This window comes from Cibotium barometz, chromosome 62 (genome assembly GCF_041138505.1).
Source record: "Cibotium barometz isolate CiBa-2024 chromosome 62, ASM4113850v1, whole genome shotgun sequence".
NCBI lineage: Eukaryota > Viridiplantae > Streptophyta > Polypodiopsida > Cyatheales > Cibotiaceae > Cibotium > Cibotium barometz.
Window position 1 is genome coordinate 13,634,896 of NC_141107.1, and position 15,933 is coordinate 13,650,828.

Genomic DNA, 15,933 nt, shown 5'->3' on the forward strand with positions numbered 1-15,933 from the left:
ACTTGGTTTACGTAATTTAGCTTGGCTGGTAGCCTCATGCTTATCACACTAAAGTTGGCAAGTTTTTGTTATACTAGATGGCAAGTTTTCATTACATTAGATGGGGGCACTTAGGACCATTTATTTTATGTGGCTATGCTCCTGGCTTATGGGATTATTCTAATTGTTGGGTGTTGGACATGCACTTGTCATGGGCATCAAGGCCTGGACACTAAAAACCCAGCATTATTTACCCAACTCCCCTTTGGTTAGAGAATTCATGCTCAACCACATCATGTTGGCTCACCAAGATGGTCCTCAAGTAAGAATAGATCCAAAGGAAGTGTCTTCAGGATCAACTGTAAGATTTGCATCCACCACTTGTTAGTGAATCCTTTTGGATAGTCATAATCCTACACCAGTATGGCTTGAGTCTATAGCCATTCACTCTCTTGGAATGCCATTGATTGTCCAAATCAGCCAGCCAATATGTTCCATTCTCATATGCATGAACCACCTTGAATGGGCCCTCCCATTTGATGTGAAACTTGGTCTGAAAGGTATTATCCAACCTATTGTTGTACCTGAGAACAAGATCTCCCTACTTACTGCCTTTGTCTCTTAACAGTTTGATTGAAATATTCAGACCTCTTGTTGCTTAGCTGAATGTAATGATCCAAGGCTTCCTCTCTGGCCAATAACAATTCTTGGAGATCCAACAGCCTCTCTCCATACTCATCCTAGCCACTTTCTTGATGCTTCAAAATAAAATATAAACTAGGTATCTCTACCTCAATAGGCATCATGGCTTCTTTCCCAACAAATACAAGATGATTAGGTGAGAAATTAGTGGTTGATTTTATTAATGTCCTATAAGCCCATAAATCTAAAGATACATGCATATCCCATTGTTTGGGATGCTCCTCCAAACATTTGGTTAACATGGTGCACAGTTCTTCACTAAACCTCTCCACTAGCCCATTGCACTGAGGTTAGTATGGAGTGGAATACATGTGGGTAGTATGTAATCTTTGCATCAACTCTTATAGTATCTCTCCCCTGAATTCTGGCCCTTGATCAGTCAGCAGCTCCAAAGGAATTCTAAACCTGACACATATGTCCTCAAACAAAAACCTGTCTACCTCTAGCAGTTATGTTTCTTACACACTTAAGTTCAACCCATCTTGTGAGAAAATCCACACCAATTAGTATATAAGTCTTCCCCCTGGCAGTAGTGGGCAAAGGACCAATGGCATCGAGTCCCCACTTCTCAAAATCTCCATAGGACACAATGCCCTTCCTCAACTCATACTGTAAAACTCTTTCTGGGACTTCTAGTAACTACCAACTTACTCCACATCCTCCTAATCTTGGGGCACATATGTAAGATCTCGAGCCAAGTCATACTGCGTCCTTTCTCTTGAAGATTCTTTATCAGATCATAAGCCTCCTCATTAAAGAGAATGTGGGGGAGAGGGAGAGATTCAAACCCTAGCAAGCAAACACACACACACACACACACACACACACACACAAGAGAGAGTAAGACACAAGAGAGATGGATAGCTGAATTTTCTTCTATCTTCTTCTTCTCTACTCAACCAACATAACATAAAGATAAGAGTACACACTATATGGGTTAGTACTCAACTACTACAACATACAAGGGTCCGTCCATAGTGTTGTTGAAAGATACAAGTGAATAGGGTGTGTGCGAGAACAAGCCCTTGGCTAGAGGCTATAAAAGAGAATCTGTAAATGTGAGAACCTATGAAAAGGTGAGAAGAATCCACTGGGAGAGAATAAAGGGTAGCATGAGGAGATTTAGGAGGTGTGGAGATATTCTGGGAGAGGTGGAGAATCAAGCAAAAGAGGTGGAGTGAATCAAGGAGAAATCAATGGGATTGGATGCTTGGATGTAAACTCTATAAATTAAGGCATTGGCCTAATGAGAATTTGTTGGTTTTTGATTATCCATGCCTACATTAATCTATTAGTTGATTGCTCTCACTAATCACGTCTTAATTATTATAATCTCTTTGTTAATGATGTTGATTCTAACATTTGATCCACCATAGCTCATCACATTGCTGTAATTTTAACATGGTATCAGAGCCTAGTCTAGAATCCATCAAGTTTATGAGCCCATTATCTAACTAATTAGGATTAGTAGATGATTAGAAAATAATCATTTTTTTAGTTTTTTTCAAGTAGCCCACTGTACCCCCAGCCAGTGGAGGGGCTTGATCTCCCTCCAGGAGCAACATTAGCTCAAGCCCTTCTAGGCATGCATAGCTATCTCACCTCTGCTCCAACCAAGCAAATCAGTGCACCAAACCGCCTACGACAGCTCTAGATTTTTGCAAATTTGCAGGCACCATTTTTTTGAGGAGAAATTGAGATTTTTGCTTCATCAAATGCAATGGCTCTAATTACTCTAGGCCTTAGGGGTTTTCAAGGGTGCTCTACAAGCTGGTGAAGTTAGAATTTGATTTGATCAAGTCTACAGTGAGATCCAAGCTCTTCATCAAATCTGCAGGTGACTTTGGTAAAACAGAGATTAAGCATTCAATGTTTGGTCAAATCTTGTGTTTCTTGGCTTAATCCTCTACTAGACTAATTGCTATTGATGGCCTTGAAAGAATTTGAGCTCATTTGAACTCTAAGGCCTCAGATCTGGACTCCCTGCATACTTTGTTTTTTGCACACAAAACATAGGATTAATTCAGTGATGATTAAATACTAATCACTTTATTTTGGTGCAATTGAGGGTTCAAATTAACCATTAGCTATCTGATACAGATCCTTATAACTTCAGATTGCAATTCGGAGATGGTTTGATACTCCAACCATTCCGTACAAAAATTGGTTACCCTTGATTTAATGTAATTTCTGGTAAAATTATGCTGATAAATTTGTGGTAATTATCATTTTGTATTTACCCCTTGGTTAATGTCGAAAAATCACAATTCACAGCCAGAGTTGCATTTGGGAATGTGCATAAGAATGAATGCTATATGCATTATGTATTGGGCACATTACATCAATGTATAAATGGGATCAGACACTGCCCTTGTCCAGAATAAGGCAAAAGGTAAGACCTCCCACATAGATTTGGGTTTGCATTGCATAATGACACAAGATAAACATCAAAAGCCCAAAGAACTGTCAATAAAACATTAAAACATGTTGCTGACATGGAGCAAGAACTGACGAAAAGGCTCGTGGCCCTAGTCACATGAAAAAAGAAGAACATCTCTTTCCAAGAGGAGGATCCACACCGAGAAGAAGAGCTAGAGGAAGAAGTGAAGGAAGACATAGACGCGTGAAGAGAAGCTGCCACAACAAGAAGACTAAAAGAAGAGGAAGACATAGACGCGTGAAGAGAAGCTACCACAACAAGAAGACTAAAAGAAAAGGAAGACATGGACGCGTGAAGAGAAGATATGAGGCTCCAAGAAGTGAGGAGCCATGTGAAAATCTCAGAGAGAGAGAGAGAGAGAGAGAGAGAGAGAGAGAGAGAGAGAGAGAGAAACCCCACAACCCAATGTAACCTACCCCAACAAAGTAAAAACCACCTCTGAGCCACCGATGATGTAGGCCATGTGGTAGATGTATGTGTGAGCACTTTAGTCAAGGTCACGAGCACTTGTAGTGGCCTTGGACACATAGAGAGAGAGAGTGTGTGTCAAGGACTATGAGTTTAGGGACTTGAGGCACTGGTCGGCGGACTATCAAGTAAGAGGGAAACTTGGTATAAGGTCCAGGTGTGCTAGGAGTATTCTCTTGAGGGGAGGTGTTGAAAGAGACATGTGAATAGGGTGTGTGCAGGAACAAGTCGTTGGCTAGAGGTTGTAAAAGAGAATCTGTAAATGTGAGAGAACCTGTGAAAAGGTGAGAAGAATCTATTGGGAGAGAATAAAGGGTAGCATGAGGAGATTTAGGAGGTGTGGAGATATCCTGGGGGAGGAAGCAAAAGAGGTGGAGTGAATCAAGGAGAAATCAGTGCAATTGGATGCTTGGATGTAAACTCTATAAATTGAGGCATTGGCCTAATGAGAATTTGTTGGTTTTTGATTATCTATGCCTACATTAAGCTATCAATTAATTTCTCACTAATCACATCTTAATTATCATGTAATATCTTTGTTAATGATGTTGATTCTAGTATTTTATCCACCATAGCTCATCACATTGCTGTAATTTTAACAAGTGTGAACCCGATTAAATGAGCTGGCGCTATAACTATGCTAGTCTCTTGTAATCCAAAATGGCTATCACACCTCCCATCATCCCACTGGCCACATATCACCCATAATCTCACCAACCATGTGAATGGTGTAGATGTGGAAGCTATCACCCAGGCAGGTCATCAATGTCCGCCACCGTAGCACTAGTTGTTGAGCTTGATATCTCAACACTCTCCCTCGAGCTCAACTCCACACACTGCACTCCAAGTAAGCTCCTAAACCTGTGGAGCTTCTCTGTTCCCAATGCCTTCGTGAAGATGTCAGATACCTGATCCTCTGTGTTGACATATACCAAATCTACATCTCCTGCTAGAACCTTCTCCCTCACAAAGTGATAATGCACCTCAATGTGTTTCGTTCTAGCATGATATACTAGGTTACTGGCCAACTGTATTGGCCAATTGTATGCAGCTCATGTTGTCACAATATATGACAATTGCCCTATCTATGGGCTCTCCCATGTCACCAAGTAGCTTCTGAAAAACCAAGCTACCTCACAAGCTGCCATAGCAACACCCCTGTACTTTGCCTCTGTACTCGACAAGGCAACTGTTGGCTACTTCTTACTGCTCCAACTTACAGCACCATTCCCAAATGAGAACATAAAACCACTGGTAGATCTCCTATCTACAATACTACCAACCTAATCAACATCTGTTTACCCATGTAACTGTATCTCTATACTAGCCTCATATTGTGGCTTCCTAGGGGCCTGCATAAACCAACTCACAAGTCCAACAACATAGCTCAAGTCTGGCCTTGTAATGGTCATGTATATCAAACTACTCACCACTATGCGCCTGTATGTAGTGGGGTCCTCCAAAAGCTCACTTGTATCTGTGAAAAGCTTTACGTTCTACTCCAATGGCACTGAAATAGGATTACAGCCTGTCATACCATACTTGGACAACATGTCCAAGCCATACTGCTGCCTTTGCAAGCAAAATGCCTTGAGGTGATCTCACCATCTCTATGCCCAAGAAATACTGCAGCTCACCTAAATCCTTCATCTCAAACTTTTGCTTCAAAATCCTCCTAACATCATGTATGTCAACATCACTATCACCAGTGATAATCAAGTCATCCACATAGATGACTAATAGCATGATCCCTCTATCTGTCTTTTTCACATATAGTGAAAAATCTACATTGGATATCTGAAATCCAATGGTAACAAGATACTCCCCGATCTTGTTTGACCATGCTTTGGGTGCCTACTTCAAGCCGCCATACAAGGCTTTGCGTAACCTGCACACATAATTTGGATGTGCATCACTCTCATAACCTGGTGGTTGCATCATGTACACTATGATGCAAATCACCATGTAAGAAAGCATTCTTTACATCCATTTGATGTAAAGATCAACCCTTCGCTCTGCAGCCATAGCAATGATAGCTCTCACGGTTGCCACTCTTGCAACCGGGCTTAATGTCTCCTCATAGTCTATGCCATAAGTCTGCACATAGATCTTGGGAAACCAATCTTGCCTTTCACTGAACCATCAACATTGTGTTTGACTTTATACACCCACTTACATCCAATTGCCTTCTTTTCCTTAGGCAAAGGCACTAACTCCCATGTTGCATTTGCATCCAATGCTGCCATCTCCTCATCCATGGTATCTTCCCATTTCTTATTTCCAATCGCCTTCTCAAAGCAAGTGGGCTCAACCTCATGTATTTCTTTTACCATGTAAGCATAATGATGGGCTGTATATCCATCATATCTCAACCTGTCAACAGGGTATCTAACTCGTAGACATACGTACACCTGAATCACTGCCAAAAAATAGCCTTGATTCTCCTTACAACAACAGGAGTAACCACAGACAAAATGCCAAGCTCCTCATCAAGTTTCTACTCAAATCCACTAGAGTCACCATCCACATATGAGTGAGTTGCTGATAGATCAGGCACAAAAGGTTGATCTACCTTTTCCTTCCCTTTTCGTCATACATGTGTACCTGCATCATTCCTCAACTTTCCTGACCATGGGCTAACATTGGATCCACTGCTCGAGGACTCCCCAGGCCACTCAGCACCTGTGATTGTTGCTGCTCTCCATGTGGTGCAACATCAGCACTTCTTACATCTGCATCTTCTATTGCCTTCACTATTGATGCATACCAACTACTCATCTCATCGAAGACAACATCTCTACTTACTCGCATCTCATGAGTGATAGGGTTATAGCATCTATAACCTTTTTGCTCCATAGAATACCTAATGAAGATGCATTTCTCTACCTTTGGATCTAACTTTGTTCTCACTTCATCAGGAACATGTACATATGCAATACACCCAAACACTTTCAAGTGAGACACATCCGGTCTTATGCCTGTAAACTTCTGTTCAGGAGTCATAGCATGAACAGCTGTAGTGGGTGTCCTGTTCATAATGTACATAGCAGTTGCTACTGCTTCTGCCCAAAAGTAATGTGGCATATTCTTTTCAACCATCTAAGCACATGCTACTTCTGCAATGTGCCGGTTTCTCCTCTCTACAACACCATTCTGTTTTGCGGAGTGTACCTGCACGTAAACTACCTCTTGATTCCCTGCTTTCTCAAGAAATCGCTGAAGTCTTTGGAGAAATATTCTCCCCCACCATCTGATCTTAGGCATTTTATTTGCATGCCTTTTTCCTTCTCAACCAAGGCTTTAAATCTCTGAAAGTGAGCAAACACCTCACTTTTCTCCTTCATGAAATAAACCCACACTTTCCTAGTGTGGTTATCAATGAATGTAACATAGTACCTGCTGCAACCTGCAATTGTTGCAGTCTTGGTCGGTCCCTACACATCTGAATGTATGACATCCAATGGCCTTGCAATGACATGCTTTTCATGTGGGAAAGCATGTTTGGCCTGGTTACCAAGTTGACATGCTTCACATACCTTATGCATACCGTCAACCTTAAACTTTGGCAAACCTGCAATAATATTTTGGGCTTGCATAGACTTTAGTCGCTGTACATTCACATGACCAATGCACTTGTGCCATATGTCAATATCTACAATGACACTTGTTCCATGTGTGCAAACATGGCTGCCTTTATCTCAGGCATGTTCACATCCAAAGTAAACATCTTGCCATTTCTGTGACCCTTGTAACCAAGCGACACTTATTTTTGAAGTCTTCCACAAAATATCCTTGAGGATTAAACCTCACTTGCAAACCCTGCTCAACCATTTATCCAATAGAAACCAAGTTCTTTATAATATTCGAAACATGAAGTACATGAGCCAAGTACTTTATTTTTCCATCCTACATAGACAATGGCACTTTACCAACATGCACAATGGCATGTGCAGTATCAGATAACCTGGTTATTCCATTTTTGGCATATCTCTAAACCACTCAATATGACTAGTTATGTGGTTAGAGATGCCAGAATCCACATACTATATATCTTGAGATCCTAACACATCCCCTGTTATGGAACTAAGCATGTGCTACATCACAAATAGCTGCTCACTTCTGTCTCATCACCTCCATGTTTGCTAGATGATGCATAGTTGCCTTGGTGCAACTTTCCACTTTTGATGTCATTCTACTTTTTGTAGCAGTCGTTTGCCATGTGTCCTGGTTTGCCATAGTAATAACACTCTATGCTATTTGTATTTTGATTTATTTGCCAACCACCTCGGTCTCTTTGGCTCCCCCTACCTCTAGATTGGCCTCTTCCACCTGTGTATGATTTGCTGTGAATCATTGGATTATTGTTGTCCAGAATTTTGATTTCCTTGTTGGCCACCACCTTGGCCTTGACCACGGCCTCTACCTCTGCGTCTACCTGAATTAGAGTAGAAGGCCTATTCCAATGTGTTCTTACTTTGTGAAGAAGAATCCTCACCTAAAGCCTTTTCTTCTATGATCAGCATATATATCAAGTCCCGAAAGTTGAGAATATTCTCCCTAATTGCAATGGAGGTCTTGAATGGCTTGTACTCTTTGCCAAGCCCATTCAGGGGGGACAAACACTCACCAAATCATCATCCTCCACTGATACATTGATATACCCAAGGGATTCAACAATGCCCTTGATCTTTAAGGCATATTCATTGATGGACATGCTTTTCTTTTCCATAGTATGTAACTCTTGCTTTAACTGCAACTTCCTTGCCTTTGTGTTAGTCTAGAACATCTGAACCAGATTCTGCCATGCAACTGCTACTGGAGTGTTTGCATCCTGTATGTGTCCTATCATAGTGTCTGTGTGACACTAATTGAAAGCCAGTACATGACTTTTCTAATATCCTGATTCCAATCGTTGAATGTCTTTATATTTGCAAGAGTGAAATTCTCCTCAGATAACTCTGGAGACTCCTCATTGTCTCCTTCTACATAATCCCAAAATCCTTTATCCATTAGGAATCGGTCATTCTAAACTTCCAGGCATAGAAGTTATTCTTATCCAGCTTCTCACTAACAATCTGATTAATTCTGTCAGACATGTTTTTCTGTAGCAATTAAATAACCTATAAACAGATAATTTCTATATACAACCTATTATACAGCAGTATCTCCTGTAACTACTGCCACCAGCAACGGTACTTCAGCACAGCGTGTGTCACCAAATGTGACCAGAGTACATGTACATACACCCAGTATCAACACTGCATGTGCAAACCCTGTCTGTACTTCTAAAATGTACTGCTACACTGCAATAACCACATTTCGAGCAGAAACAGTTCTCTACCAGAACGTCTAGAAAACTGCCGAAAATACCCTGCAGTGACGAAACAAGGCCTATAATACACCCGAAACGCGAATCCGGGCAAAAAAATGTTGTCCAATAAAATAGTATAACTTCCTTGTATCTCCGCTCCCACGAAGACAGTTCCTCAATCGGAGATGTATAGCTCCCAGAGCTATTGAGGGGGTGTTGTACTTAAACCAAGAAGGGAAAAGAGATGATGGTGCTCTTACTCGTGTAGTACCACTTCCTTCCTTGCTTGCTCTTGCCTCCTTAGCTGTCACACAAACCAAGCTATGATACCATAAAGAGAATGTGGGGGAAAGGGAGAGCTTCAAACCCTAGCAAGTAAACACACACACACAAGAGAGAGTAAGACATAAGAGAGAGAGATAGATAGTTGAATTTTTTTCTATCTTCTTCTTCTCTACTCAACCAACATATCATAAAGATAAGAGTACACACTATATGGGCTAGTACTCAACTACTACAACATACAAGGGTCGGTCCATAATGTGAACCCGACTAAATGAACTGGCGCTATAACTATGCCAGTCTCTAGTAATCCAAAATGGCTGTCACACAGTCTGTCATCCCACTGGCCACATATCACCATAATCTCACCAACCATGCCAATGGTGTAGATGTGGAAGCTATCACCTAGGCGAGTCATCAATGTCCATCGTAGCACTAGCTGAGGTCGATATCTCAACACTCATTAATACCTGGGGGGAGATTTGGTATCTCAATATGTCTTCTAGATCTAGCCTTCCTCTTCCTCCCCTTGGACTGATCTTCAACTTGCCTCCCTTTCTTCTTCGTGGAAGGTCCTGTCTCATCCTCAATCTCTTTCCCCTTGGTCCTCTTACTGGCTAAGATATCCACCCCAATCAGATTCATCTCCCCCTGTCTTGGATCATTCCCTGGCTGTTTGTTGAGCATGTGGTATCTGTTGATTTGGCATATCCTCCTCCATCCTGGCATCGTGTCTGTCTTCTCTCCTGGGTGGCAAAGGGTGGATTTCACCTCCCATCCTCTTAAGGTCAGTGAGGAGAAATATGGCCTCTCTCCATGCAATTGAAGCACTATACATTCATATTAGGCCCTCCTCTTTCCCTGCCTCTTAGACCATCCCTATCTCCTACCCTAGGAGAATTCATTGCTAAGGATTCCTCCAAGCTTGCAAGCAATCTGAAGGGTTCTTTCAAAGCCCTCCTCAGTGGGGGCACCAAAACAATGATGAGATATGGAAGCCTGCCTTTATAGCTCCTGTACTGGTCGTCACCAATATTACCCACTCCTCTGAGGGCACCACAACCAAGAAAAAATCCCTACTTAGACTCACGTCTCCCAGACTCCAAGATCTAGCCCCAAACAATCCACCTCTAGACCACTACTCTACCCAGAATCCACAAAAAATAGCAAGAAATCCCTTGTTTTGGGCCCTGCTGTTGGCACCCTTCCCAAAACCCAAATAACCCAACCTCTTGTGGTGGAAGTAGATACCAAGTAAGGGCTTCAAATCTGTACCACTCACATCCCAAGAGCTCCTCTCAGTTGTGCACAGCGGAGTCCTGAAGACAGCCTCAGACACAAGTTTCACACAGCCCAAATTACCAAAAAACCAACCTATAGGCTCTGTTTCTAGCCAGCTCTGGAAGCCCCTCTCTTCTCCCTAGAATCATAGTATACTTTAGTTCCAAGCTGCCTCTATAGGAAGAGACCTCAACTTCCTAGATCAGACACCATACAGTCATCTGAAATCACTCATGACAAGGTTTTGGAACAAGCCCAAAATAGTGAAAACTCCTCTTTTGCCGCAGCCTCTACTCCTAGACTCCGAACCTAGAACAGTTCACAAGGCTTCGAGTACATGTCCTGGTCTTGCTTCAGACACAAGAGTCACCTCTTGTTGGATGTTTGGTACCAAGGACAATCATCAAACATCCCTTCTTCTTCAGGAGGGCTACAAACACCTTGTTAGTGATCAACAACCACAGATTCCTGTGCAAGCATCAAGTACAAGCCCCCAAGGCTTGCCACAGACACCAAGATCCTCCACAGAGATGATACAACAGCCCTGAGAAAGTGGGTAGCTCGCTGTTTTTAAAAGACAAGAAGCTTGATAAACCATAAGCGCACCAGGTGGAGATGGTGCTTCCCGCCGAAAACCCTGGATATTGACTCGAGACACTCTCAAGAATGAAACCCAAAGCAAGACACATAATCATAAAGATGCATATCAGAGATTGAGCCAGAGATAAATTGCAAGAAAAACGACACAAAGCACATTGTTCTCTCACCAAAACTATGTTACAACATATATCATCATAATTCTCTCCCTTAGGCTCTCTTGGTTAGGTACAAGACAAGTGAACCATGCAAAAGGACAGGTGACACTTGGTGGTCTACATAATTTAGCATGGCTGGTAGCCTCATGCTTGTCACACTAAAGTTGACATGTTTTTGTTATACTAGATGGCAAGTTTTGGTTACAGTAGATGGGGCCACTTAGGACCATTTATTTTATGTGGCTATAATCCTAGCTTATGGGCTTATTCTGATTACTGGGTGTTGGGCAGGTACTTGTCTTGGGCATTAGGGCCTAGACACTAAAAACCCATCAACTTAATTTCAAAAAAGAAAATCTGTATTGGTTAATTATTAAGAGGTTTCGGCATTTTCATTTGATGGGCACTTCCAACCTCATCATCAATCACAATGGGGCTAGCATAATATGCAAGCTAAGATGGTATGTTTGATAAACTATTGGATATAGTTCTGATCTCATGCATCTATCTTTATGATATTTTTAACCAAAAAAATAGGCTTCTTGATTTCTAGCTTCTTGATATCCTCTATGAAGCATTGTAATAATATAGAATTACTTTTTCTTATGCTTGTATCATGCAATGCAATCTTGTCAAGATGTAGCTCTCGAAGCTTTTTGTGTGTAGTTAGAGGAGGGTAAATTTCACTTTTAAATTTAGTGCTAAGATATGAATACAAATCTTGTTAAAACAACATCTTGGTCCATTCATCATTCTAATGAGTAAGATTTACTTAGAATTCCACGTCTTATACAACTATAAGGGCAACATTTTATAGTAGATTTTAAAATCTAATGTTAAGTACATTGATTTTATTATTATGTGGATGTAGTAGAGTCACACTCATGCACTTTTGATTTTCTATCATCACACACAAATTGAGGTCTGTTTGCTTCCTCATAGCCTCTCTTCATTGATAATGTGATTTAGGAACTTCATACAACATGCACTTTCCTTATGTATGCTTTTAAACTTTTCCACACACTGTTAATTCAACATATCTGAAATTGCACTGTTCTAACCTCACATGTCAATTCGGATTTATGTCATACAAAATTACTAATTATGGGATGGTACCAAAAAAAAAATAAAAGGGAGGGTTATAAATGAAATCTCTATATTTCTTACAAGCCTTTAATATAATTCGAACCTATGAAGGTTTTGGTCCATTCAATTCTCAAGGCATGTCCAACAATGATGTCCCAAAAGTGATGGTGATGCACCTATGAGGCATCATTATCAAAGGTAGGTGACTTTAATTCAAGAAAAAGTGATGGTGATGCACCTATGAGGCATCACTATGAAAGAAAGCTTGGTCAAGCCTTTTCATTTTAATTGAATATTTAAATGCATAATTTTTTATAGACATATAATAATTAGCTCTCTGTCGTGTACCCATTTTCCGTGCTATCACTTGACTTGAGGCGTTCACGGGACTTTTAGGCGCCCGGCCAAAACTGGCGTTTCACACCCTGAGGCAGACGCTGCTCTATAGAGAAAACCTTGTGCGGCTCACCCTGATGAGAAGCAAAAAGACAAATGGCTTAATGCCTAAATTTTCTATAAATAGGAATGAGTACCGTCCAAGGTTGCTCTAAGTAAGGGGGGGATGGCAAACGCTTTTGCACATTAGACCATTCTTTCCTTTGGTTTCACACATGTATGTAAGGAGCCCATATTACCCAACATAGTTTTTGATGAGCGTCATCCCCATTTTTGAGTATTTTGGTTGTAAATTACTTGTAAAATTTTAAAATGCTTGTAAAAAATTACACTAAAATATAAAAAAACTTGCTATAAATGCTTAATGGTGGTTGACTTTTCTGTTGTTGAAGGCTAATTGTGGGGTTGGAAAATATGCAATGTAAAGTTTTTCTTATCTTTTTATAATATATATATATATATATTATTGGTCCCAAAAAAGTACACTAAAATATTAAAAACTTGCTATATTTCCTTTGGTTTCACACATGTATGTAACCAACCCATAATACCGAGTGACTTTGCCAAGTTTTTTCCTTTTTCCTTTCTGTGCTCACAACCTCTTACACGTTGGAGAAAAATAGTAAATAGGATAGAGAGATAAGCAACTTGCTAATATTTTTATTCAACAGTAAGCTACTTACTATTAAGTATTCTGTATTAATGGAGGTTTTCTCTTGGATTGCCATATGTCAGAGATAGCTAGGTAAGGGAAATATACTCAAGTAATAAGACAATGGGCTCGTGGTATTGTCACCAACCATTTTTTACTTGTGATCACAAGATGATATTCGGGGCATAGCATCTCTTCCTCAATTCTGCACAATTTAGACTTCTTTGGCCACTACTTTCTCTGACTTGTCTGACACTACCTTTTCAAAATTGTCTGTCACTTCTTTTTTAGACTTGCTTTTGAATGATTTCATACACCTTTTTTCCACCAGTGGACCACATCCAATTCACATGGAAGTAACTCTTCAAAAAAGACATGAGTGTCTCATCATACCCCTTTTTTCCACCAGTGGACCACATCCAATTCACATGGAAGTAACTCTTCAAAAAAGACATGACTGTCTCATCATACCCCTAGACTATAGATTCCATGCTGTGGAGAAATGAGAAAGTAACAACACATGGTAGCTCTAAAAGGTTAAATATGTACCTTAATTTTACCACCAATCAAATTCACTTACAGATTTGTGACATACACCTTGCATATTTATATCCAATGCAAACATTGAAAAGTACATGCCCTTCCATCAAGAAGCATAAATGAACTTAGAACATAACAACCTGTATTTTTATATACAATGTCAACATTGAAAATTACAGGGGCCTCTCAACCAAGAAGTAAAAATGCAAATGTCGGTACCTCTTAATAAATTTTCTTTTTTGAAATTATGAGTTAAAATCAACAGACAATCAAGTATTGGCACCGAGGTATGATGGGTAGGAATGCCCTCTACACCCCATTCCCAAGAGCATAAAACAAGTGAGTCAGGGAGGGAGGCATTTCTAGCCTCATCAGCAATAATGGGACCAGCATGATATGCAAGCTAAAATGGTATGTTGCATAAATTGGATAAAATATAGTTGATGAACCATAGTCCAATCTCATGAATCTATTTTATGATATTTTTAACAAGAAGGTTTAACAAAAAAAAGAGGCTCATCTATTTCTCGCTTGATCTCCTATACGGGTAGTCACGGTCCTTGGAATTATAAGGCAAATACCATCATGTCTAGGCCTCAAGCAAGTCAAGGATTCCATGCAATTGCGGTACTTCCATTTGTGAAGACCCAATAAGTAATTTATGAATTTCAGTCTAAATATCAATTTGTATGAATTTCATCACATAATTCCAAGTTTTTATTGTTACTTTATAAGTTTTTGAAATTTTTTTCGGTTGATCCACTTTAGCCAATTCGCTCTAATACCAACTAAAAGATCCCTGCCCCCTCTGCGCAACGAATTCGGGGATGCTATGGCATCATTGGCAACCAGAACGCTCACCACCTGTCCACTCAGGAGCCTTTTCAATAGTTCCTAGCTCATAGTACCTGGAAATATATTCACTTATAAAAATCCAGATGGAATCTCCGTTGAAGATCAGCAAGATCAACCAACAGATCCATATAAAAGAGCCATGGACTCATTCGTTGAGGACCAGCAAGGTCAATCAACCAGATCCATGCCCGGTTTCAGAAAACAACTCTAATTCCTTGTTCCTTTATCTTTCCCGACGCACGTGTGGATATCTTCGATGACCCAGAGCCGGAGCACCGTATGGTCAGCACCCTCTAGGTTTCTTTGCAGGTCACCTAGTGCTTCACTCATAGGCCGCTTCCTTGGTCCCTCATCCACCGTACCAGAAGCTCACCATTTAAATCGAGCCGGCTGGTCAAGACCTCGGCCAACCTTGCTACGCGAGACGTCCTCCATTGACTCTCCGTCAGCTATTGCAACTTTATCAGTTAGGTCTCCACGACCTCATTCACAAGACGATCAAAATGCTTCCCCAACATTCTTGACATAAAACAGTCATTTAAAAACAGGTCATTATATAGTTTCTATAACGAACTCTCGTCTTTCCACATTGTTTCACATCAATCCACATCCATTTCATATGTATTCCCATTCTCATCCAATCACATCATTTTCCATCTCATCACATCTTTCCTCATTTATCCTCATCACATGTATTCCCATTCTCATCACATCATTTTCCATCTCATCACATCATTTATCCTCATCACATGTATTCCCATTCTCATCCAATTCATTTTCCATCTCATCACATCTTTCCTCATTTATCCTCATCACATCTCATCCACCCGCATCTACCCATATCCACATCTCATCACATCGCATTCATTCGCATCTCATCCATTCATATCTACCTCGATCCACATCACATCACATCCATTTCACCTCACATCTCATTCATTCACATCTATCCCGATTCACATCCCATCACATCTCATCCATTCACATCACATCTCATTTATTCACATATATCCCGTTTCACACCACATTCATTCACATCACATATCATCCATTCACATCCATCCCACATATCATCACATTCATTCACATCACATATCATTCATTCACATCTATCCCACATCTCATCACATCCATTTCACATCACATCTCATTCATTCACATCCCGATTCACATCACATCACATCTC